The sequence below is a fragment of the Pongo abelii genome, chromosome 3, assembly GCF_028885655.2.
Source record: "Pongo abelii isolate AG06213 chromosome 3, NHGRI_mPonAbe1-v2.0_pri, whole genome shotgun sequence".
Classification (NCBI taxonomy): Eukaryota; Metazoa; Chordata; class Mammalia; order Primates; family Hominidae; genus Pongo; species Pongo abelii.
In genome coordinates, this window is record NC_071988.2 from 22,124,350 (window position 1) to 22,151,581 (window position 27,232).

General features: G+C 37.1%; 1 long non-coding RNA gene across 1 annotated transcript in view; it reads left to right on the forward strand.

The window, feature by feature from the left end:
* Positions 1–25,196, forward strand: part of LOC129058925 (uncharacterized) — a 43,228-nt gene extending 18,032 nt beyond the window's left edge. Inside the window, exon 3 of the long non-coding RNA XR_008524375.2 lies at positions 24,948–25,196. This is a non-coding gene — a long non-coding RNA (uncharacterized LOC129058925). The remainder of the gene's footprint in view (positions 1–24,947) is intronic.
* The last annotated feature ends 2,036 nt before the right edge of the window (positions 25,197–27,232 follow it).

A 27,232-nucleotide genomic window follows, 5' to 3' on the forward strand; every position in this document is an offset into this window, starting at 1 on the left:
CACTGTAGATTCTTCTTCCCTAACTGAGCAATGTTTGAATTTGCGCCTTTCAGACAAATACATTAATAACATTTAGCCACTAGGTATTTGTGGAAGACATTGGAAATTGTTTTTAATTTGTTGGTTTGGTGAAGCGATAATATATTGAGCCATAAGGGAGGGGGTTAAAAAAAAAACAAACTATTGGTATTTGATTTCTATTTGCATATGTAAATATATAAATGCAAACAAAGCCATGTTGTTCTTATATACTCTCTCACACAAAGAAAAGGGTTAATAGACAGGAAGATTTTTTTTAAAAAAATGCATGACCATGTTGTGAAATATGAATTTAACACATAACTCATTGGAGGTTCCAATGAGTTATGGGCCTCATTTACTGCATATTACAGACATTTTTTTCATACTCCTTTTCAGCAAGGCATATGGTTTAAATTAGTTTCATCTTGGATTTTCTAGGGTCTTTTGTGGACTATTTCCTGCAACAAACTGTAATACTCTTGCTCTTTTAATTCTATAGTAAGATGCTATTAAATGCAGTTCTTTAATTACCATGTAAGGCAGTGCCTCAGGAACATATTCTGTAATAGCCACAAGCAGAGTAAGAGTTTAAATTACAAATTTATACTCAGTTGATTAACTTAAAGAAGCTGCAAATTCTTTATGGATGCCGGTGAATGGGTAAAAGGTCAGTGTTAGTTGAGGGTAGCAGTAGGGGCCATTTGGGATGAAAGTGTTCAGCCCCACCTTCAGTTGAATCAGGCAAGGAGACTGTGATAGGTAACAACATCCTGAAGGGTTAAGAATATTAAAGGACCCCATTTCCCATAACTTAGCTCATAAATCATATTTTCAGGTACTTTACATGATTTATGAGAGGCTGGCTGTCTGCATGATTAGGAAGTTGCATTAAAATGGCAATTGGTGCTTCCAAAACAGAGCCTTATGATAAGAATCCAAATCTCAGCAGAGATGTCTCCATGTCTAACACTCAGAATGTGAAATCGAAATATTAAGTGGGAGAAACACTGACTGAAGTGATGATGCTTGGGTTTTTGATTTTTTCCTCGCTGTGACCTTAAGCCATTTATTTTCTTTGGATCTCAGTTGCTTCTTTAGCAAAATAAAGGATTGAGGGCACTCCTATCCCTGAATATGCATGCCTTGCACATAGCTTCCTTTTTGGGGCATATATTTATATTCTGTTTATTATCTATGTGCATATTATATGTTGTGTGATATGTATGTATGTATGCATATATATATTATGTATAGGATGGTGTTTCCTTAAAAATAAAATATGTGAAAGGAGCTAGAATGAATATATACATCTTTACATATACATACATATAAAAGAATTCTATATTTGCATGCATTCATATGCATATATGTATAAAGTATATATTATAAAATGATGCATACATATGATACATGAGACAACTGGTCACTATTCAGCACTATCAGCTTAAGGGTCTTGTTACCTAGTTTTACCTATTGTTCTGAAAATAATAAATGCTGACTCCTAAAAATATAAAATTTATGAATGGGATTATAAAATATAATCAAGCACTCTATTCAATATTATAATTAGATAAGGATAGTATGTTGTTATCCTTTAGAAATGAAAACTTATAGGAAATTGGTATTTGACATTGATAGTAGGTAAATAAAAGATCAAAATAGAAGCTTCTAACGGATGTCTTGTCACTTTATGTTAGTGAGAATAAATTCCATTTCAAGGGTGAATTAAAATTCATAGCTTCGTTATTAGACCTTTATTTGAATGCAACTCATCCATATTTGGATTTTATAATGGAGGACTGGTACATCTTTTGAAGCTTTCTTAACAGGATCAAATTCAGTATACATTGATCTCTTTGCAAAAGACATTTTATCCCATTAGGTTATCTGGAAGTTGTATTTTCAAACACACCAGCCATGAGTAAGGCTCAACAGGTCACTGAGAAGCCAATAAGTAGAATGTGTTTGAGTTCAGAATTATTTGACATATTGAATCAGTTCAGACCTATGAAACCTAAACTTTTCATTATTAACAGGAATTTAGATAAAGGTTTTTTTCCCTAATAAACTATCCATAGTCACTGTACTCAAAAACACCACTGACCTCTGGTGTTTGCGCTCATTACTTAGAGCCATTACCTCTATCTCAAGCTCTTAATCAGCCACAGAAGAAATCAACAGTCCTTCAGATTTGGTCATTTGGGCTGCTGGCCCCTTTTTCAGTGAGACAAATTCTACTGTTCCATTTAGTTTCCCATGGCTTCCTTCCCCACTGCTCCTGGATCCAGTTACTTTCAGTTAAGAATCTTCAATGTGCTTTGGACCAAGGATCCTGTTGGTCATGATGCTAATCATATCTGTGTCTCTGACTCAAACATGCATCACTTTCTTCCCTTGAAGCCTGGGCAGCACATATGGGAGCCAAATTTGAGTTTTCTACATGAAACCAGCAGCTTTTTTTTTTTTTTCCACACCCAGCTAATCTTTTGTATTTGTAGTAGAGACGGGGTTTCACCGTGTTAGCCAGGATGGTCTCGATCTCCTAATCTCGTGATCCGCCCTCCTCAGCCTCTCAAAGTGCTGGGATTACAGGCGTGAGCCGCCTCACCCGACCCCAGCAGCTTTTAACATTAAAATTTTGGAAATATTTTTCAAAAAGTTCATTTGATTATTTTCTCTCTCTCTCAGTAAAATTGAGACTCTGCTAGGTCAACAAGTTATTTTGTTCACTGCCGTATTTCCAGAGGCTTGAACAGAGACCAGCATGTAATAACCATTCAATAAATATTTCTGAATAAATGAAAGTGAGGATGCACAAGAGTTCTTTGATTTAATTTCAGTGATTTGCAAATAAAGCTGTATAGAAATAATATGTAAAAATGTTTTTAAAATAACAATTCTGGATGCCATCCCTGAAGATGATAAATCAGGTTTAGATAAGGCCCAAGAAAGTAGGTGTACACATATATACATACAAGCATGCATACATGTGAATGTATATAATAGATTTTGTAATATTTAAAAACAGTTATTAGCATTTGAAATATACTAGTATTTCTGTAGAATAGCTCTTAGAAAGTGAATTGCTGATTAAAAGGTAATGAATTTTATATATTTGTAAAATAAGATATTGTCAAATTTCCCTCCAAAAGAATCCTATACTAATGAGAATTTTTATTCTCAATACTCTAACCTACATTGAATATTAACAATTAATTTTTGTGTCACGTTATTCTAATTATTCTAAGATTCAGCTTTTTCTGTTTTTTAATCATGTATGTTTCCTGTTCTATAAATTTTTTATCCAAATATTTTGCTCATTTTTCTATCGAATTATTTGGTTTTATTTATTTAAAGACAGATTCTTTAAAATTATTTCAACTTTATTTATTTAATAATGTTGAACTGTATTTCAAGTATATCAGGTTTAACATAGCACATTCACATATGTACATGAGTTTATTTCTCTAGACTATTTATAATTTTCCCTCAATCTACTGAGGTATGGTATTGGCCCACACCGATACCGTATTATTTTAATTTCTGTAAATGTATAATATATTTTGTTACCTGGTAAAACAAGTCGCCATCATTGTTCTGCCTTTATAAAATTATCCTGGCAAGTCTTGCATATTTTCTTTTATAGAAATAGTTAAGATTACCTTATCAAGTTCTATGAAAAAATCTTGTTGGGATTTTGATAGGTATTTAACCAGAATTCCAGATTAATGTTGGTGAAATGAATATCATTTTTGTTGTTGTTGTTGTTTTTGTTTTGTTTCTGTGTTTGTTTTTTGAGACAAGGTCTAGCTCTGTCGCCCAAGCTGGAGTGCAGTGGCATGATCATGGTTCACTACAACCTCGGCCTCCTGGGCTTAAGCGACTCTCCCACCTCAGACTCCTGAGTGGCTGAAACTACAGGTGTGCACCACCATGCCCAGCTAATTTTTTTTTTTCAAGAAATGAGTATCTTCACAATATTATGTCTTCTTTTTGAGGAACATGGCATATCTTTGCCTTTATTCAGATATTTTATGTCTCATCTAGTACTCGAAGATATAGTGACAATTAGATCCAATTTGACTTTTGATTTATTGGAAAAAAAAAAGTGTCCATATCTTCATCTTGCTATTTGTAAATTGCTTGCAAAAAGCAACTTGGAACACTTATATCCTATCATATAGTCAAAAAACACAAACATATTAAAAAATAAATCAATGGTTTCTTTAAAATGCAGTTTTTAAAGATCCCAAATTATAAGCGCCAAAAAGTTTTTTGTCTTATGTTTTGATGGTACGAGCTACACTTAAAATTTAATCTACATTTTAATACTCATTAGTTCTACAAACAAAAAACAATATATGTTATTTTTGAATTTGTTTGTTAACAATTCATGCTTTTATTACATAATTAATTTAAAGTCAGTGAAACAGTATGCATCACTTGTTAAATGGGAAAAGTAAAAATTTGTCTTTATATTGTATGAATAATATTAATGGTTCTATTAGCATCTTTATAATATGATATTTAATAATGTATGAATCCAAAACCACTTTTTTCTTAAATCACTTATTATACCCACAGAAAATGATAAAATGATACAAAATAATAAGAGGGGGCTCTCAAGGTTCTATGTGACAGGAATGGCTGTTTTTAAAGACAAGCAAGATTGCAGTATATTTCAGGATATGTGATACGGTTTGGCTGCGTCCCCATCCAAATCTCGTCTTGAATTCCCACGTGCTGTGGGAGGGCTCTGGTGGGAGGTAGTTGAATCATGGGGCAGGTCTTTCCCATGCTGTTCTTGTGATAGTGAATAAGTCTCACAAGATCTGATGGTTTTAAAAAGGGGAGTTTCCCTGCCCAGGCTCTCTTCTCTTGTCTGCTGCCATGTGAGACAAGCTTTTAACCTTCTGCCATGATTTTGAAGCCTCCTCAGCCACGTGGAACTGTAAGTCCATTAAACCTCTTTCTTTTGTAAGTTACCCACTCTTGGGTATGCCTTTATCAGCAGTGTGAAAACGGACTAATACAATATGTTTCTATGAATGTGGTTCCTATTCCCTAATTTGGAGTAAGTGCCCTGTGTGCTTTGTTTTTTGCCCTGGCTTGTCTTTTGCTTTTCATCCAAGATCTCCAATCATAACCAGACTGCTGAGACAGTGGATAGGGGCTGGAGAGAAGTTGAGGAACATAGCAGTCAAATACTTGCTCTTCATTTTACGATCATTGCTGTTTTTCTTTCAGAGCTTAAAACTATCGGGCTAAACATAATAATAATAACTTGGGTAACTTTGCATTCCTGTCTAGGACTTAATTTGAGGAACATTAATATTTTATCAGGAAATCAGCATTTGTCTTTTAAATATGTATTTTAAAAGGTTTATTGTACCCTAAGGTGTGATTTATGATATCTCGAGGCTCAGATATTTTCTATTGGAATGCTCTTCCCACTCATTCACAAAAGTCAACTGGCCAATGGAATTCAATATATAGAGCTTGCTTTTAGAGGTATTCGGGTCACGGTTGCTGTTTAGAGATTCAGAAACTATTCCCTGGATACAATGGTATGAAAAACCTGTTATTTCCATGAAACCTTCCTTATTTTATTTTTTGAGACAGAGTCTTGCTCTGTCACCCAGGCTAGAGTGCAGTGGTGTGATAATAGCTCACTGCAGCCTTGATTTCTGGGGCTTAAGCAATTCTGCCACCTCAGCCTCTCGAGTAGCTGGGACCACAGGCACACACTGCCACGCCTGGCTAATTTTTAAATTTTTTGTAGAGACAAGGTCTTGCTATGTTGCCCAGGCTGGTCTCAAACTCCTGGGCTCAAGCAATCCTCCTGCCTTGGCTTCCCAAAGTTCTGGGAATTATAGGCATGAGCCACCACACCTGGCCCTGAAACCTTCCTTTATTATTCTGTGTTAGGTCACAAAGAAGTCTTGATTTGAATTATTTAAGTTTCACACAGAAATTTTAGTATGTAGCTTTAACATTTTTATGTAATATCCCACAAGCATTGGAGTTCTTTTTCAAAGAAAAATCAGAGAACAGGTACAGGAGGGTGGGCACCCCCCACCTCACGCCACCAATCCTGCATTAAAGCAGCTAGTATGCTCTGTGTTAAAGCCCAGGAGGAAGAATGTGGTAAATCAGAAAAGGCAGAAACCTGCAAGACTTCCTGGTTTTGGGTTCTAAAAGGCTAAGTGCATTAAAACAAACAGAGTGCTGGCTCCAATCTAGAAAATGACTTCCTGCTGCTGCAAGATACATGAGTCCCATGGCAGTATTGTCTTGAGAATGTGGCACACCCAGTAGCTGGAATCTTAGTCCTAGGGCTCCCAGCCTTTTGAGATTCTTGAGTAGCAGACTAGCATCATAGTGACAAACTTGAAAAGAATGCATTAACAAGGCTGATAAACATTTCATTCATAACCACTGTGGGCCAATGATGAAGAATGCAATGACCTTCCCACCACCAGCCACTTCAATTGACCCTAGAATGTCAGTGTAACACTGAGGAAGCCCCAAGATAAACTAACATCTTCCCACCAGTAGATGGTTGGCCTCTCACCTGCTCTCTCTCTCTCTCTCTTTTAATCCCTTCTTTCTATCTCTTTCATAAGTTCTTTCTGCTTTTTCATCCCCATTGCAGAATTGTGCCCTACATCTTTTCATTGTTAGTGATGCAGCTGACTAAAGGAATCTCAGCTTCAAATTTTTAGGAGATAAATTTGATGGGACAGGAGATGGTTCTCAGAGTCTAGCACTTACGAGGTCTCATGTTTTTCTTCTCATTATAATCCTGAGTTCATACAAACAAAATACCAGCGATCTAGCTCTTTATCCTTTTTGACACGGCCCAAAGTGCCTGATTTAGCTGTCCATATTTACCTAAGGCTCTTAAGTAAGTATCCATATTACATACAAGTAAAACCTTTGTGGCAGAAGATACACCTATGAAAATCACGTAAAATCGCACATGCAAAAAGCATATAAAGTAATCAACGATAACATATTATGCACAAGGAACACAGTCCTTTTTAAAATTTCTCTTCCTTTTCCAAATTTTCTTCTATTTAGTACTTTATGCCATGCCTTAACTTTATTTTTTTCTTCTTTCTTCTTCAAAACTAATTCCCAAACATATTTCCTCCTGGTTCCTTTCTTTAAAAGCTATTATATTTTCCTTGCAATCTCACTTTGCGAAATTTCTGCAATGCATTATTCCAACAGGGTGATGTAATGATGGTTGATGTAAATTTCTGACCACTTTGCTCCTTTGTCTTCTCAGAACTCTTTACGATGCACAGGAGGCCAAGGTAGCCTTATTTGCTAAATCACTGCTTCATTAATCTCATTCCTTTACCCCAAATTTCAGCCCCTTAACAATTTTAAATGGATCCTGAGTTTTTCACTTCCAACTGATTTGCATTTTTCTTGGTTGTGTGCTGTTGAACAGCTGCTGTTTTCTCCCCAGAAGGGGGTGGGGGATGGTTTCCATGGAGATGGTGATGACTCTGCTAGATGTGGACACCTCCAATATTCCCACTGCATTTGTAATTTCTAGCATCCATTCCATGTGGAGTGTCTAAGTAGTTTCATTTCCTTGTGGCAATAAACCTCTTGGAATTAGGACTCCAGAACTCCTTACTTGGCCCTGGTTTGTGACTACAAATTTATTTAATTGACATCTAGATATATTTATTTATCATTAAGTCCTTAAGTGGGTATGTGCTACAGAAGGCAATTAAAACAGGTACAATGCCTTTTACAAATAGGACACCTTGCTGTAGTGCTAAAGTCATAGTAGACATAGAACAAATGCTTATTGATTGATTTGTGGCACTATAAAGGAAACGTTTAAGTCTATTATGTTACTGCAGAAGGAAAAAAGAGAGACTAAATTAGAATCAGTTCAAAAGCAGTATTACCAAATTCATTAGTTACATTCTATCTTAGTCATCTTTAGTGTTACAAAATGCTAATTTTAGAGATAATCTTGCCTAACCTCATCATGAAAAATAATTTAATAACTTAGGCGATATAGCTGGCATTGTAGGGTAAGGTTGAGTCATGGGAGGGCAGATTGTTGAAGCACTGTTTAAAGAAGAAAAAAATTGTAGAAAGTAAAAAAAAAAATTAAGGCCTGTAATACAACCATTCATTTATTCTTTCCTTTAGTGATCCAACAAATGTTTATTGAGGACTACTATGTGCCAGCCACTGCCAAGCAGCACAAATAAAATTCTGAGCAAAATATATTCTTTTCCTTACAGAACTTAGAATCTAATAGAGAATATAAATATTAAACTAATAAACTCAGAAATATATAATTACTAGCAGTAATACTATTTTTTCCAGAAAGGTACAGAGTGGTATAAAAGCACTGTGTAACAAGAAGATAGAATCTAGACTGAGGTACATATGGCCAGAAGAAATCCAAAACTTGGGTAGGATTTAATTGGATATGGTCAAGGTGAAGTATTAAGCAGCATTAATGTTCTAAGCAGTGTTTAACAATGGCTAATACTTGTTGTTCAATTAGGATAATTGAGTCACATCTAAGTACTTTGCCATGAGCCTGGTTTTTTATTACTTCTACATATAAAGAAATGAAATGTAAAGAAGTTAAGACCAAGGTAAGAGAAAGGCAAGGCAAGGCCAGGACTGGGGCCCAGGCAATCTGAAACCAGGGCACACACACACTTGATCATTACTATATATTTTCTTATGTGGTGAGCAGAGGCAATACTAGAAGTTTTTGTTCCAGTAATCCAGTGATTTTGTAAGACCACAAATATTAGGTCTGGGTCTAATGCCCAAAATGTTATCATATTAGTTAGGCGTAAAATGCGCCGAATCTATTTATGACTGCAGACAATGTACATACTAAAGACATCATGAGACTGGTGAAGGATGTGAAGGGCTCTCACTAGAAGTCTGTGCAAAGTGTTGATCTCACACCACAATTTCCAAATGTCTTATGTCTTGCTCCCTTTTTGCCCTTCCTTAATAAGTGATGCAGACAGAATAATATATTTAGCTATAGTCCTCTATATGTAAGGACTGGCAATCAGAAATATATACCAATTTTATTTTTTGTCATTAAGGAAGAGATTCCTTAAGTCATCAAAAGCCAGAAAACACTAACAATTGTTTTGCTTAGTTTCGTTTTCCCCAGGAGTCAAGATGGTAGAATGGGATGTTGCAGTTTAAATTTGGGCTCACTCATGCTACGAGTAAATGGTTTTTAAAATTTAATAGCAATAAGATATATAAATGAAAAAGCTAAAGTATATGTGGTAATTCCCTATCACATATAAACTGAGTTTTTGGTGCAAAATAAAATAAAGCAAAGTAAAAATATGGAAGTTGGGTTTATTCAGGCAAATAGAGATAGAATAATATTTACACAGATTTCACTGGAAAGAGTCAATTTGGAAAACTCAAGTCCTCCCATCTTTTTTTTTTTTTTTCTGTTTCCACAGTTGTTTCAGGCCATTATGTACTAAATATCTGGACGTTTCCCAACACTCCCCACTCATTTGGCCCAAGAATAGACATAGCCTAAAGTTGCTATTGGTCTCTTTTGAATACACTAATAGCTTAATTGTGTTTTAAAATGACTGCTAATGCCTAAAGCCTCCATAAGCGAATTTTTAAAACCTAGAAAATAAATAGAGGTCTACATTGTTGCAGGGAGAAGTTCTCCTTCATAACACTGCTGGGTCAGAGGGCTGCTAAGAAGTCTAATCATTTAATGTTTGTAAAGAACTTTAAAAAACATTACAGACCAAAAGAAACAAATAATAACACCTATTTTAAAAAACATTCATTACTTTTGAATATCACGCCAAATATATAATTTGGTATGCTTTTATATTAAAAATATTGAGAAAGTAATTTAAATTGACATTTGGTAAACTGCTGACATCTTGCCTTTCATTTTGTACAACATAGATCTTTTACACATTATGCAGATTTTAAATAAGAACCTCATACTAACCTTGTAAAAAAGTCAAGATTAGTAATGTTAATTTATTGATTAGTAAAGAAATGAAGTTCAGAATAAGAGAATGAGTTCTATAAAGGGGGCAGCTACAAAGTTGGATGTCTTAGTGCTCTTCCTACCACAAAACAAAAAGTTACAACTCATTTGGAAAACTTTGTATTGTATCAATTCTTTACAAGTATCAACTTGAACACCATCAAGAATTATCTAGAATAAGGGATTGAATCTCTAGCTAATGTACCAAGTTAGTGAGAACCATGCCTTTTGGGTAACAAATAAGCACAAAACTAATTATTTATATAACTTTGGTGGAACTCTGTTTTATTGGCTGTAAGTGGTAGAAATCTAATACAAACTAACTTAGGCAGAAAGATAATTGACTTGATACCATATCTAATTATTCCAAAGGATGGGACTGTTTTTGGTCTTGGTTGAGTTCATGGGTTCACAGTGTGCCATTAGGACCCTCTGATCTTCTCTTGGTTCAGGCTTTATATCTGGCTTTATTTTCAGGCTGGCTGTCTCTATATAACAGCTAAGATAACTATTGACAAGTCTAAGGCTTTCGTTATCTTCTTAGCTTGCCATTCCAGAAGAAAGTAGCACATATTTTGAAGACTCAGAGGGGCCCAGTTTGGATCATGCGATTGCCCATGAGCCAATCAATGTGGCTAGGGAGATAGAGTGCTCTAATTGGACAGGTTTGGGATATGTGATGATTCCAGGAGCAAGGTGTAGTGGGGTCATCCCCACATGGTCTTAATGAGATTACTAAAGATTGCAGCAACCAAAGCTGCTCTACTTTTATCTTTTCAATTTGTTGAAACGCTTTAGATATTTTTGAAGAAAGGGTTCTATCGCCTCAAAAAATCATAAATGACTGCTGTAGTGTAGAATGTTGATTAAAGCTAAGGAAAATGGCCGGGCGTGGTGGCTCATGCCTCTAATCCCAGCACTTTGGGAGGCCGAGGCAGTCGGATCATGAGGTCAGGAGATCGAGACCATCCTGGCTAACATGGTGAAAACCCATCTCTACTAGAAAAATACAAAAAATTAGCCGGGCGTGGTGGTGGGCCCCTGTAGTCCCAGCTACTGGGGAGGCTGAGGCAGGAGAATGGCATGAACCCGGGAGGCAGAGCTTGTAGGGAGATTCCGTCTCAAAAATAAATAAATAAATAAATAAGTAAAAAATAAAGCTAAGGAAAATGTAATCCTTCTGGTGAGTTGATTATATTGGAGATTAGGATATGGAGTTGAACGACCTGGGCTTGATTTCTGGCTTTTCCACTTAGTAACCATGTGCCTTTGTGCAGAAAACCTGAGCCTCAGTTTCTCCATTAAATGGCTTAAACATAAAGCCTATTATGTTTTAAACAACATATGTAAAAGTGTTTTATAAAAGTTAGTTGTTGCTGCTCCAGTTGTTATTTATTTTATTTCTTTAATTTGCATATAAGTCCAGGTCCTGACAGAAAATAGATGGTACACTCAAAAGAAAAAACACCCTGAGACTAGCAACCATGAGAAACCACTATGGCCTCCATGCCTGAAGAGGAAAAAGAAAGGAAGAGTTGCCAGGATTATATGAGAACTAGAACTCTAGGAAAGGCTACTAGACAAAATCTGTGGCTTTATGGAGAGAAACATAGCCACTGGCAAACCACAACTGCAGAAAGGGATGAAATGATGAAGACCTCTGCCTCTCCTTACCCTTTCCCTTGTGTCTCCTGCTTATGCTTTCCATTGCCCAAATACATCTGGAGTCTGGAGCTCAGGGACCCTGGTGGTGATGCACTCCTTCCTTATGGAGCTCCTGGGTCATAGAGCTCAGTATGGAAGATGGAGAGAGGGCTGGAGGGAGAAATAAAGAACATCATGGGCTGAACACGGTGGCTCCCAGCACTTTGAGAGGCAGGTGCATGGATCACTTGAGAAGTTCAACAGCTGCCTGGCCAACTTGATGAAACCCTGTCTCTACCAAAAATACAGAAAGTTAGTGAGGCATGGTGGCCGTGCCTGTAATCCCAGTTGCTCGGGAGGCTGAGGCATGAGAATCGCTTGAACCCAGTAGGCGGAGGTTGCAGTGAGCTGAGATGGTGCCACTGCACTCCAGCCTGGGCGACCTTTCACTTTAATTAGTTTTATCTTATTTAAGAACATCAATTGTTTCACTATTTCATTTTGTTTAGTTTTTAGCTTATTAAAATTTAATGATTGTTAAAACATTTAAATGTGGGCTTCATAAAAAATGTTGCTTGCATTAATATTTCGTTTTATTTTATGATCTGTACACGTGGACTTACAGAGTACCCTAAACATCCTTCAATGTCATATGAAATTCTGCCTCAGATTGCAAGGCCATCTCTCATTTTGCTTGTGAAAGCAATACACAGAAGCTATGTAATTTTTCTATAGCAGTATTTTCAGTTGTACTTTAAATTAAGTATTTCAAATAAGGATTTAATTTAAGTTTAATGAGGGAGTTATATGTTAATTAAATATCAACTGATTATTATGAGTATCTATTGGGGCATAACAACCTTTTTTATTAAGATGAATATCTCTTAAACAGTTGAAGCTTAGTAAATATGTTACAAATAATTAGCTTTAAACTAACATTCAATAGAAGGAATACATTTAAATGTACTACCTTGAATATAATGTGGTTATTACCTATTAAATATCAATAGATTATTGGAACTATGGTTATCGAGTTTCAACTCATACATCTTAATAAACTTCTAGTTGCACCTAAATAAACCACCATAAGTCATCTAGTATTTAATTAGCAGAAATATTTATAGCATCACATTTATATTAGCATATTTATAATGAAATAAATAATATAATAACTATTTTATTAAATCTAAATTAAATCCTTGCCAGAGGCATTTAAAGAGCAATGAAACTACATTGGCTACGTGGTCTTTAATATTTAACTCATTACATGATTTTTAAACTTTACTAATATGTTAAACAATAAATTAATATACTCTATATATTCTAGGGATATTGCACATATATATTTAGGACTTAAAATATTTAGGTTAAACTGGACAAGAAAATCCTTGAGTTCTTTTATTTTGTGCCTAGAACTAGGCACGAATGTGGAACATGAGTAAAATATGTCATTATAATTGGCTGTATTTATTGTTGCTAAAGAGATTTAACCAACGTAAGTGGTGGACAGGGTTGACACTGCGGCATGTGAGGTGGCCACAAAAGCTTCTGTAAGCAGGAGTTTGAATGCCAAATTGCACCCATAAGAAGAGAAGCCCTAAGGAGGCCCTGTATATAGTTAGTTATATGTTTATAAAAATAGCCTTGCTTATCACTCCACAGATGAATCAGCAGTTGTCTTGCACAGTTAAAAATGGAGCATAATTTCCTTTCAAGAGTGAGGACTAAAATCTAAACTAATTTTATTTCAATATTGAAATGTCATAATTAAGTTTCTTTTCACACAAAGCAGCCGAGAATGCAAAGAAAGCATATGAGTTGAGATCCATCTCTTCTGAAGAGCCTAGTTAACTATTCCCTCATCCTTGCTCCAGGTAGATAGCTTATTTCAGTAAACCTGTTCATTTCATGTTCTGCTGGGGGGAAAAAAACAAAACAAAACAATAAAAACACATTTTACTCTGCAGACATTAATTTCTAGGAAATAATTCCTAGGAATTAATTCTGTGAGGAAGCTGACAATGTGACACTAACTTGTGTATACATGTTTACACTGGCCAAGGAAATCAAGGAAAGGCTGCTACTAATAAGTGGGCCCAGAGCATGAGTGAAGAATTCCACACTTTCCTTAGTGCTAGTGAAATTCCCAGCTTCTTTTCCATAGATTGTTGTCAAGTGAAGGGGACATGGATATTGATAATAGTAATGGTGGTTTACATTTATGGACTGCTAGGCAGACTTGCTGTGTGCAAGGCAATGCTCTCATTGTCTCTATGTGGATTATTTTATTTAATGCTTGGATCTCCTTTGATATGATACTGAGGATATCTCTTAATTTCTCTCAGTGATCAGTAATAGAAATCAGTGGCCATCAGGTGATTCTTTACAAATCACTATGAGTTTCCCAACTTTATCCAAGTTATTTTACATGGACAAAATGCAGAGAGGATGCACTAGGGCAAGTCTTGTACTAAAAATTTGCTGTTTTGATTGCTACTCTCACTTCTGTGGCTAACTAGCTGCGATTTCAACAGGTTCTTCATATATGAAATAAGGGGTTTAGACTTGAGGATCTCAAATCCCTTCTGGCACTAGGCTTTCATCCTTGAGGAAATTAAGAGTTTAGGGAATCACATATATTGCAAGAATTTGGAATATAAAATACCTTTATTTTAATGTTAGTCTAACAATACATTATTATTTTGATGGGAGCTGGTTATATTAGTCTTAATATTAAAACTTAATCTTTATGCATGTCTTGAAAGGAGAAGTAAATATGATAATTATTGAATCTGTACACCGACTGTCTCAGAGGTGTTTAATTACTTTCCATTCCATGAATACCAAAGGGAAAAACTTATAAAAAAAAAGAAGGCTATGTATTTTGAAGGAGGCTTAAATGTAGCAATTCTTCTACTCTATTTTTATATCATATTTCTTTCTAAGATATACTGATAGAATCTTTCAAAATTTGGCTCCTGTAGAAACAGAAGTTTTAATTCTTTGATTTAGCATTTTAGATAGTGACTTAATTTTGCCCCTGATAATGATTTGCTAAACCTGGTTCTTTAAAAAGGCAGGGAACCAACGGTGCTTTTCTACGTAGTTAAACTACCTGGATCAAATTTTCTAATGTCAGGATTGGCTTCCTTAGATAGAAAGAAGGTAAAAGATAACAGTGAATAGAAAGCCCTGAGATCCTCACTACCCAGAAGCTGGAAGTTTCAATTCCAGACTGTAGGGCTAAGGAAATCAGTAGAGAAAGAGAGAGCTTAGTTGGGGTCTAATTGTGAAAAGGAGAATTCAGACTGGAATCAAAGTTTCTACTTTGAAATTTGATTTTTGTATTTGTATTTCTTTCCATATCTCTGTTGGATAACATCTTTAAGGGACTCTTTGGGTATTGCTGTATTTTGCATTCTGATTTCATCTAGTGGTATACAAATAATACCATCAATTATGATATCTTATTTAGAAGTCAGATTAGGCAGCCACATATACATTAATAACACTAGTGCAGGGGCAGGTGTGGTGGCTCATGCCTATAATCCCAGCACTTTGGGAGGCCGAGGTGGGCGGATCATGAGGTCAAGAGATTGAGACTATCCCAGCCAACATGGTGAAACCCCATCTCTACGAAAAATACAAAAATTAGCCGGGTCTGGTGGCACGTGCTTGTAGTCACAGCTACTTGGGAGGCTGAGGCAGGAGAATTGCTTGAACCCAGGAGGCGGAGGTTGCAGTGAGCCGAGATCGTGCCACTACACTCCAGCCTGGCGACGGAGCAAGACTCCAACTCAAAAGAAAAAAAAAAAATACTGGTGCTTCTCTTTGGCTGCTTCTTTTTCTAGTACAAATTAGGTATGCTTTTCCAACATTACAAATCATGGATGAGATTGATTTTGCCATTTATATCCAATTTTAGGGCATGGTACTTTTTTTAAGTTTAGATGAGTTTTGCCAGAACCATTGAACAAAGAAATCTAAGGTATAATAATCAATTTTAAAATATATCATGTGTGAATATAATGTTTCTACAGCTACCATCTTAGTTGTAAAAAACATCTAAAATTAACTTGCTGCTTTTAAGAAAATAAATTGCATGGCTTGGATCTCTTTGTAACTATTGTGGTTTAAATGTACGTGCAATTTTTACATATGTTATTTTTCAAGGTGCACATTTGTTTTTGTTGATTGCATGGAATCTGCTGAAATATTCTTGAAAGTACAACTAGAAATAGGTGTAAAAACCACCTTTCCATTGAAATCCCAAAGAAAATAGGACATTGCATTTTTTTAGAGGTCAGTCAACAACTACATATTCATTTCAAGTGCAAAGCTCTGCTTCATCACAATAACTCATATTGCCTGTATCCAAAATATGTGATATTAAATGACTTGATCAAACAGCTTGTCTGGCAAAAAGCAGATAAACCACTCTCTAAGTGGTGAAGATGAACCTACTTTGAAAACACATTTAGAAATCAACTCACAAGATCAAGGTTATTCCAATGTAGCTTGAGTATAGGAAACAGATAAAGAGAGACTTGAGGAAGAGAGACAAGAAAGCTCTTGGAGTGATTGAGAAGAAAATTAAAACGCCCAAAGTAAAGTACAATCTTATGTTACATGACTTTGCCTTTGTTACAAAGGCCTTTTCTTAAAACTATTGCATCTAGATTTCTTTATTTTTTCTAACATGTTATTTCTAGGATGTGTGTGTGTGTATATCTATATCTATATATATTTTTATCCATAGCTTTTGTATTTCTCCTGAGGCTACCAGTTATTCTACACTTCCTTTTCTTTTCTGAAGTGAGAACACACTTTGATTAACCTCTCTTAACCCATTTAGATCTTGTCTCTCCTCTGTGTTACTATATTTAATTCTTGTTGTCTCTATCTACTTGGATTACAGACACTTTCCTCCATTTGCTATAAACCAGCCCTTCTATTTTACATCTATGAATCATTCACATGCAAGGTTGATTTATAAGATCTTAATGCAATAATTCAAAAGGCATATTTCTATCAGACATCTGATTTTCAAAAGAATAACAAATAAGTTCCCCTCCTTTTAAAATAAAATGATAAATGTAGGTTTAATCATGATTTTAAGCTATTTGTTTCATTGTCACTTTCACAATTACTTTAAGATTAGTTCAATGGTCATCTGAGTTTAGAGAGTGGATTTGGGTATCTTATGTTTACATCAATATTTGACTTTAATTGTACAACTTGCCAAATGTATAGATAGGATTTGTTTATTTTTCAGAGATAAATGGGATCAGCCCCAGACTCAATTTCTCTGTATCTTTTTTTTTCTAATACATTTCAGCTGGATCCACTGACCTGGAATGCCTGTACTGAAGCAGGTAGAATATAAAGAGTTCAATACCCTTAATGTGGGGCTTAGAATTTAGCTACTCATCCAGACAGACCCAGGGTACAGTGACCCCTACAAAGATGCCATGCTCTCCCAATTCTTTATGCTACTTCCCTGCAAATGGTTATTCGCCAGTTTCTAATTTTCTCCATGCTTACTGCCAGACTTAGCCAAAATCACCATCTCTCAACCTATTGTCACATTTTTTTTCCATATATTTATCATCCAGTTCGTTATTTGAGTGTTTAGCTTTGAGATTGCTAGGACCCGCTCTGCCTTTGTTTTCCACTGTATCCTCAATGCCTAGAACCATGCCACCACTTCAGACTTCTAACTCCATCACTCTGCCTTTTCTAGACATTAATTCCTTAAATGCTGAGGCTGTATCTGGACAAACATATTTACTCTCCCTTCTTTCTGCAACATTCCTCATCCTCTTCCTATTCTTTTTATATTTAATTTAAAAACTTGATTTTAAAAAATTTTAAAATAATTTCAAATTACATTTTGGATTCAGGGATACATATGCAGGTTTGTTACATGGATAAACTGCGTGATGCTAAGGTTTAGGGTACCGTTAATCCTGTCACCCAGGTAGTAAGGATAGTATACAATAATTAGTTTTTCAACGCTTCCTCTCGCTTTTTCCTCCCACCTCAATTAGTTCCCAGTGTCTATGGTTGTAATCTTTATGTACATGAGTCAATGCAGTATTTGGTTTTTGTTCTTGCATTAATTCACTTAGGATAATGGCCTCTAGCTGCATCCCTGTTGCTGCAAAGGACATAGCTTCATTCTTTTTTATGACTGCATAGTATTCTGTGGTATATATGTACCACATTTTCTTTACTCAGTCCACCATTGATGGGACCCTAGGTTGATTCCATGTCTTTGCTATTGTGAATAGTAAGGAAATGAGCATCCAAGTGCATATATCTTTTTGGTATAATCATCTGTTTTCCTGTAGGTATTCCCAGTAATGGAATTGCTGGGTCTAATGGTAGTTCTGTTTTAAGTTATCTGAGAAATCACCAAAATGCTTCCCACAGTGGCTGAACTGGTTTGCATTCCCACCAACAGTGTATAAGCATTCCATTTGCTCCTCAGCCTTGCCAGCATCTGTTGTTCTTTGACTTTCTAATTATAGCCATTCTGACTGGTGTGAGATAGTATCTCACTGTGGTTTTCATTTGCATTTCTCAGATAATCCCTAGCAAAATTAAGACAAAATATCTTTAGTGATTTCCTTAAATATATTTTCCAGGTTGTTTGCTTTTTCTTCTTCTCTCTCAGAAATGTGAATAATTTATACATTTGGTTGCAATTTACATAATCCCATGTTTCTCGAAGACTTTGCTCATTTTTAAAATTCTTTAATCTTTATTTTTGTCTGGCTGAGTTAGTTTGTAAGACTGGTCTTCAAGCTGTGAAATCTTTTTTTTTTTTTTTTCTTTTTTTTTGGCTTGACCTTGTCTATCGATAACATTTTCAATTGTATTTTGATATTTCTTAAGTGAGTTTATTTTAATTCCATAAACTATAAATTTTTTAATGATGGTTATCTCTTTCTTCATTTCTTGGATTGCCTTAGAAGTTTCTTTGTGTCAATTTTCAACCTTGTCTTGGATCTTGTTGAGCTTCCTTGCAGTCCGTTCTTTGAATTCTTTATCTGTCATTTCTGAGTTTCACTTTTGTTAGTGATCATTGTTGGAAAACTAATGTGAACCATTGGTAGTGTCACTACATTAAGATTTTTCATGGTACTGTAATTCTTGTGCTGGTTTATTTTCATCTGAATAAGTTGGCACTTCTAATTTTTTTAATTATTTTCATGTGGGTGGGATTTTTTTCTTTCTTTTCTATGTATATATATTTTATTTTCCTTTCCTTTCTGCCTTCCTAGGAATTGTGACTATAGAGGATGTTGAGTAGGGTCTTTTGACTTTGCTTTTACAGCCTTAGGCACCTCTGTTGGCAGGTTTTATATTATGCTGTGCAATTCAACCCACAAGGCAATAGTTGGAAGTTACGGGGAAGAGCTGGCTGTGGCCCAGACAGCTGGGTATGTACTCGATTCTTGTTTACTGGGAGAAGCTCTCTGTTGCCTCAGGCAGTGGGCTGATCTATAAAGTGCACAGTGGTCTCAGCTCCCTTCTCAGCCCTGGTAAAGTTGTGGGGCAAGATGGGCCAGATTGAACAGGGCTTATCTACCTGTTCCCTGATGGCAGACCTATTGATCTTCTCCCTCAAACGTCAGCGTTGAGGAAGAATCAAGTGGGTGGCCACCAAGCATGCAGAGGTGTGCCAAGGCATGGAGCTGGGAAACCTCCTTGGCCCCAAGTTCTCTGCACAGAGAGAGAGTGTGGCCTAGATTTCTAATCCAAGAGAGTGGGTGCTCCAGATGTCTGGAGATCTGCCTGAGCATGAAATAGGGAGGAACCCACTTCATCACAATCTGCACTGGAAGGATATAGTGGCTCAGGCTGCTAATCCACATGTGAAGGTGTCCAACTCTCTAGAGATATACCTAAGTGTGGGGCAGCCAGGACCTCGCTTCACTACCATCTCTGTACAGGAAGAGTGGGCAGGCCCAGGCTGCTGATTTAGGTGAGCAAATGCTTCAAATGCCTGAAAATCTGCCTGGGCGGGAGCAGAGAGGGGCCTCGTATACTTGGATCTCTGCACAGTAAGGGTGGAGCAACTCAGGCTGCTAGTCTGTGTGAGCAGGTGCTTTGAATGCCTGGAAATCTGATCTGCCTTGGTGCAGAACAGAGATGGTCCCCCTGTACCATGATTTATGCCCAGGAAGGGTGGGGTGGGTCAGTCTGCTGGCAGGTGAGTGAGTGCTCTGAGTGCCTGGAGATCTGCCTGGATGGATCAGGCAATGGGTTGCCTGAGGATCTGCCTGGATCTGCCTGGGGCCCCACCTGCACCGAGGTCTCTGCACAGAAAGGGTGGGGCAACTCAGGATGTCAGTCCATGCCTCTGGGTGCTCTGAATGCCTGGAGATTAATGCCTGGAGTTCTGCCTGGGGCCGGAGCAGAGGGTGCACTACTGTACCATGATCTCAGGAGAGCACCCATAGACTCATTCCAGGTCACCAAGCTGTCCCTGACTGCAAGCCTTGTCACCCAGGAGAAATCACAGCTGTAGCAGCTCTCCTTCCACCTCAGGCCTCAGGGAGAGTACAATTCCATCACCTACTACTGCGGCACTTACCACCACTCTGGCTGTGGAGCCCCCTGCTCCACTCCAGAGCAAATGCTGCAGCCTCTGGCCCTAGACCAATATGCCTGCATGGCCACAGTACCAGGTCACCAAAGAATGACTGATTTTGTATGTGCTTGGATTAAATATGGCATCCTGTTTTCGTCCTAGGTCTGAGAAAATGCCTGCAACCTATCCCAGTGTCTTTCTCTTTCAGTGACCTCAAGCCTCTTCCCAAATTAGCTCCCTGGCTTAGAGAAGCAAAGTGTTTTATGTTTGCTTGGGTTGCTAGGGTCCCCACTGGAAAGGTGAGTCACAAAAGGAGGCTCCCCTTTTTCCTCATGTACTGGGGCTTCACTCGTATCAGCTAGCCACCATCAGGAGGGCTGTTTGCTCATATTTTCCTGCCTGGGATCTGGGGTGTCCTTCACAATTCTGGAGGATTCCAATTTTCCATCTTGAATTAAAGTGAACAGAGCTGATCTTGATGAACTATCTTGCTATTTCCAAGTGGCTGAGGCACACTGAAAGCCTCTAATCCACCATCTAGGAAGGAAACAAGCAAACAAAAAAACCAACTTAAACGTTTGTCAACTTTTACTCATCTTTCGGGTTTTAGCTTGAAGCTAACTTTCATCATCTCGTGACCGAGTTAGACATTCTTTCAATGTTTACCCATAGCAACCCTACTCTTCTGTATTGCAATGTTTAGTGTATTTCTCTTTCACACTTCAGTGTAAGTTTCTGGAGGGCAGAAACCATATCAGGTCACTGGTGTGTCCCCAGGCCCTAGTAGATGCTCAGTAAATATCTGTAGAGGGTGGAATAAATGTTCTCAGATTTACCTTCATCCTATACATCACGTTGGACCAGTGCATTGAGCCAAGTTTTTGCCTTAATCCTCTTTCCTAGGTTTGGGCTATTCTGCTTTGTTCTTAACAGTATTCTTTTTGGGGACCTCGTGTCATACCCAGAAGAATAATTAGGCACCTGCTCCCTGAGGGTAGATCTTTAGGATAAGAAAAAATATGTCTGCTTGACCTTTGTGCTCTATCCACGTAATCGGAGATCCCTGTGCCGAAGTTTTCTTGTAATTGCATCTAAGGCTGATATGATTCTTATTCTAACTAAGCAAAGCTTGTGGCTGTAACTCAACCATCCTGGAAGCTTGCTCAAGTCCTAGATAACAACATTTAACAGAAAGGAATCTTTACAGGTGATATGACTCAATAGCTCTCAAACATGGTTGTGCAGTTGAATCAGCTGGGGAATGTTTGAAACGTACAAATTCTGGTTCTTCCACAGACCCACAGAATAAAAATTTTCCAAGGGTAGGGCCCAGGAATTTTGAGTTTTAAAAATATTCCCTGGTGATTTTTATATACAGCCAGTTTAGAAACCACTGTTTTTTTTATGTTCATATTCTGTCTCAAGGATCAGTACTATGAATCCTGAACTTGGAAAATATATTTCTTCATAAAGTAAGGAAAAGAGATAGTTTTAAACAGTATCAAATAACTGCCTAATTTTTCTTCAGAAAGTGAGATAAAAAGTATGTATCAGACAAAATTAATGAAGGTATCCTAGAAAATGAACCAAAATTCAAATAGCTAAGGTAAAAGGCTACTTTCATTTTTTTTTCTAAAGACAATTACCAAAGTTTCCAGTGCCTTCCCCATTTCACCTCGTTTGTTCATTGTATCATTAACAATTATTCATTCAGGGACTGTTACTGAGCAGACATTATTCTAGGTGTTAAGAATGTAAGAATGAGTCAAATTTGATCAAGTCTTGTACTTATAAGCCTTAATTTTTAGTAAGAACAAAAGACCAATAAATGAATAAACATATAAATGATGAGTTTATCTTAAAATATTAGGTTCTATAAAGAAGAATAAGGCAAAATGAAAGCATAAAGTATTGCTGTTTTATCTAGGGTAGTCGGAGAAGGCATCTCTAAGAAGGTGGCAAATGAGCGGAGAGACCCAAACAAAGTGCTTAAGAGAGAGTTGCAGGCCACCTAGAGAAAAGTAAGCCCTAAAGGACTGAGGCAGCAGTGCATGCTTTTATGAGAGAGCAACATTTGGTCAGTCATTTACCCCTTCTGAACCTCAATTTTCTCATTTGTCAAACGGAATGATAATTCTGCTTTGCCTAGTTTTAAGAGGAAGGCTGTGTATTGAATTAAGCAATCAATGTACGTAAATATTCTTAGTAAAAGCAAAAGCACCATACAAAGGGAATCTGTCAAGTATTAATATGCTAATGCTGGTCAATGTTGCTTTCACCCAGAATAAAAAGCACAATTTTAGATACACCAGAGCTGAAAGGAATCTCAGGAAACCTACTTACCTCCTCTAGGCTTTGAAGTTGAAGCGATATTATTAACCTACTTTTCAGGTCACAAAATTTCATCCCAGAAAAATTAAGTGACTTGCCCAAGGTGACATGGCCAGTTAGGACTGGAGGGGATCTGGTAACTTAGTTTTCTGCTTTCTGAGATAGGGTTCTTTCTACTAGAGACTTTTTTGGGGTACCATCTTATTCAGTCATTTTGGCTCTCAAAGTCCCTCTAATGTGTTTAAACATCAAGCACTGGTGAAGAAAATGCAATCCAGTCTCTCCGCAGGCACTGTCCAGGCTCAGAAGTGGGGACAGAGAACCTTCTGGTCCCATTGCTAAGATCTAAATATGTCTCTTGCTGAATTAGCCCTGGGGCTGCAATCCTTGACTCCAGAAAATGACTTCTGCAGCTGGGCCTTCCATCACTGTTAACTGATATACATCATCATCTGTTATGGATTGGTCAACGTAAAAAAGCTCCTGTGTGCACAAATATTTAGTCATTTTACGGAGAAATGGGACTTGAGAAATTGCCCAATGTCATCCTTACTGTAGCCCCTCCCCGAGAAATGGATATACATGGCTTGGTCTGAGAATGCTGTAGTTTAGAAAAACTCCATTGGCCTGGAACTAAGAGAGCTGACTTCATGATTTTGGGGTGATGAAGTCTGTCATTGAATTCCTTGCAGGAAAAAGTCCTAGAGGGCAGATATCATATTGGTTTATCCTGCATAGAGCCTTGGTGAGCAAATTACGTAGAAAGGGTAGCATAATAATGCAATCTCTTTGTGCAAGAACTGGTCAATTTGGAAAGCTGCCTTAACTCATGCTTAACTCAACACTTTGGGACCTTTGAGTAAATTATTGCCTCACTGGGAGCAGCTGGCTCATTAGGCTGCCACATATACAGCAACCATGGCTTTATATTTCCATTCCTAGGAATGTTTGATAGATATTAATGGACTCTATTAAAGACTAGAGGCAGGAAGGATGTCTATTAGAAAGATAGCCCTCCATTTTATTTTACTGGCTGTGCTTTCAATCTCTCAGGTCTCAGGGGGAAAAGACATATTCACTGAATGCCTACTATGTGTCAGTTGTTTTGCATAGGATTTTACTCACCGACTCTTACTGACAATCTCTATTTTCTAAATTAGGGTACTAGTGCTGTCTGTATTAATCAGGGTTCTTCAGATAAACAGAAACAACAGGAGGTCAATTTCTGTATCTATATCATCTGTATCTATCTATATCATCTATCTATATCTGTATCTAGCTATTTTAAGGAATTGGCTCTTGTGAGTATGGAGATTAACAAGTTTCAAGATCTGCAGTGCAGAGAACCAAGAGAGCCCATGGTGTAGCTCTAGTCTGAGTCTGAAGGCTTGAGTACCAGGAGAGTCAATAGCTTAAGTTCCAGTTTAAAGGTGGGCAGGCTGGAGACCCAAGAAGAGTCCCTGTTTTAGTCTGAGCCTGAAGGCTGGAAAAGACAAAAGTCTCAGCTCAGCTGCCAGGCAGAAGGGGTTTTCCCTCCTACTCAGCCTTTTTTTCTCTCCTATTCAGGTTTTCAATTGATTGCAATGAGGCCCACCCATATTAGGGAGGGCAATCTGCTGTACTCAGTCTACTGATTCAAATGTTAATCTCATCCAGAAACACCCTGACAGACACACCCAGAATAATGTTTGACTAAATGTCTAGGCATCTCATAGCCTAGTAAAATTGACACATAAAATTAACCATTACAGACTCAGAGAAAAAAGGAACTTGCTCAATGTCACACAGATCTGGGTGAACATATTTCTTTGTCTCAAAGCTTGAATCTTTTCTTGTACCTCACTACCCCTAACTACTTCCTAACTTGTCTCTCTGTGTGGAACAGTATGTGTTTTAATAATGTGACTTGTTTTCTAACAACTTCAGGAGCTACCCCTACAAGTTTATCTTTCACTATTCTCCAACATTAAAATTCCAACTCATTTAAACTCATGTCATTTTCAATGATGTATTTATGATCGATTGTATATATGTGACTATAACTTACATTGTATCAACATCCTATAGCAACTCCTATCCTGCTTCTGTACCTGTCCTCCTCTACTCATTACTTGAATGTTTTTAATTTCCTACCAAATGCTGGAAATTGTGCTGAACACTAATAACATAGAAGTAATACGAATACTAGTGATAGTTATTATGTATTGGGTATTACTCTGTGCCAGACATGTTTTAACTATTTATACATATTAGTTCATGATGGTCCTTACAGAGCTACCATTCTGCCCTTTGTTCCAGGAGACTAACCAGCATGGGCTACATCAAAAAGGCTGTCATCTACTTTCTGCTGGGTAGGGGCACCAGAGAGACTTGTCAGAAACTAGAAGGAAGGTAGAGTGCGAAATCTGAGTGTTAATTCCCTGGCTTCATCAAAGGACACTGGTCTTCACAAGGAAACAGACTACATGATTCTCCTTTTGGGCTTCAGTAAAAACCCCCTCCTTTCATCCCTTAGTCTAGGGATGGTAAGAGGTCAGCAGCTAAGAATTCCAGGTTCTTTGTGGTTTTCCCGTATACATGTCTTTGATGATAGCCCCTTTGGAAATAAATTCTCCTAGACTTTTTTTTTTAGGGTGATTGGGTCATTGTTTTTTCTCCTGGAACCCTGAGTCCTCAAATCAACCCTATCTGAAATGTACCATTATTGCTACATTTTATAATAGAGGAAGACAGATGGCTTATATAATTTGATGAAGATCACACATTTTGTAAGAAGAGCTGGGATTGGAACTGTAGCAGTCTAGCTTTTCAGATCATGCTCTTGATCACCACAATAAGTATCAATAAGTGTCAATAATCACTATAATAAGTGCCATTGTAGCATAATGACACTCTACTTAGAGCAATAGCTAAGTTCAAGTCATCTTTTCCTATGAAACTTTCCATTTATTTGACTATTATTGTTTCATAGACCCTACCCCTCAAGTTTATTGAGGGTCATACTTAAATTTTCTATGCTTGTGCTCTTTTTTAATAATCACAGAAAGAGTGTACCTATCTAGGGGGCAGAGACTACAGGTTCAGTTTTTTCACCCACGGCAAGTAGTCCTATCCTGAGAACATGGTACAAATTTAATAAATGTTTGCTGATTTATTTAAAAGTTTACTTGCACTTAATAAGTAGCTCAACAAGGAATATCTTCTTGAATGTGTCAGGAATATGGAAAGAATTAGGCTGCCATAGAGTGGAAAATCTTGGGTCTGGCAGCAACTCCAACTATTCTTTCTTCTTAGCTGTGTGACCTTGGATGAGTCACTTAACTTCTCTGTATCACCATTATCTCCATGAGAGTAGTTACCATGTTTGTGCCCCATGTATCTTGTGTGGACCTTGGAATCTATTAGACATTTGAAAAATATGTGTTAAATACATAAATAAATGTGTATTTCAAAAATAAACTTTACTTTTAGAAGAGTTTTAGGTGTACAGAAGATAGTACAAAACATTCCCACATATCCTATACCCAGTTTTCCCTGTTATTAACATCTTGCATTAACATGGTACATTTGTTACAATTAACGAATCAATACATTATTGGTTTATTATTTTATTAACTCAAATCATACTTCATTTCAATTTTCTTAGCTTTTACCTAATGTCCTTTTTCTGTTCCAGATTCCTATCCAGGATACCACATTACTTCAGTTGTCATGTCTCAGGCTTTCTTGGCTGTTGGTGGTCTTGATAGTTTTATGTATTCTGGTCAGGGTTTTGTGGGCTGCCCCTCTATTGGGATTTGTCTGTTGTTTTGTCATTATTATACTAGGGTTGTAGATTTCTTGGAGGGAGATAACAGAGGTAAAGTTCTGTTAGATATGAGTTCTAAATTTTCTCTTCAAAGAATCAGTATGTTAGTATGTTCAATTCTTTGCCTTCTACTTTTAAACTTAACTTCCTCATAGAGCAACCTTTTTCCATTACCTACTCCACCCTGACTCATTCCGATTACCTGCTCTATCGTAACCATTTTTCCTGCCAAACCACTCACCCCATCACTCTCTTTAAATTAGCCAATCGGAATTAGTTTAACCTGTGCGGTCTAACCCTAGCCAATAGGGGAATGACACAGCAGCAGGGGCCACCTGCGTCAGGGATAAGAACCCCTTCCCCTCCCTTGTCCAAGTGTGTGCTCACCATTGCTTCATCTATGAGGGCGCACCCTTCTGTAGAAATAAATTGTCTTCCTGAGGATTAAAAAGAAAATTTTATATTCAAGTGCTATTTCTTTTGCGGCACCAAAACTTTATTTATAACAGTTCATTCTCATCACATTCTATCAAGGGTATATACTATCCTCCTAACTTAATGCTGTTGTCTCTCTGTTGCTGAGGTAATGCTTGTCAGATTCCTCCACTGTACAGTTTTCCCACTTTTCATACTGTGGAATAAGGTCACTATGTTTAGCCCACACTTAAGGAGTGGTGAGTTATGCCTCACCTTCCTGAGGGTGAAGTATTTACGTCAATTATTTGGAATTCTCCTGCATGGGAGATCTATCTCTTTTAACCTATTTACTTGATCA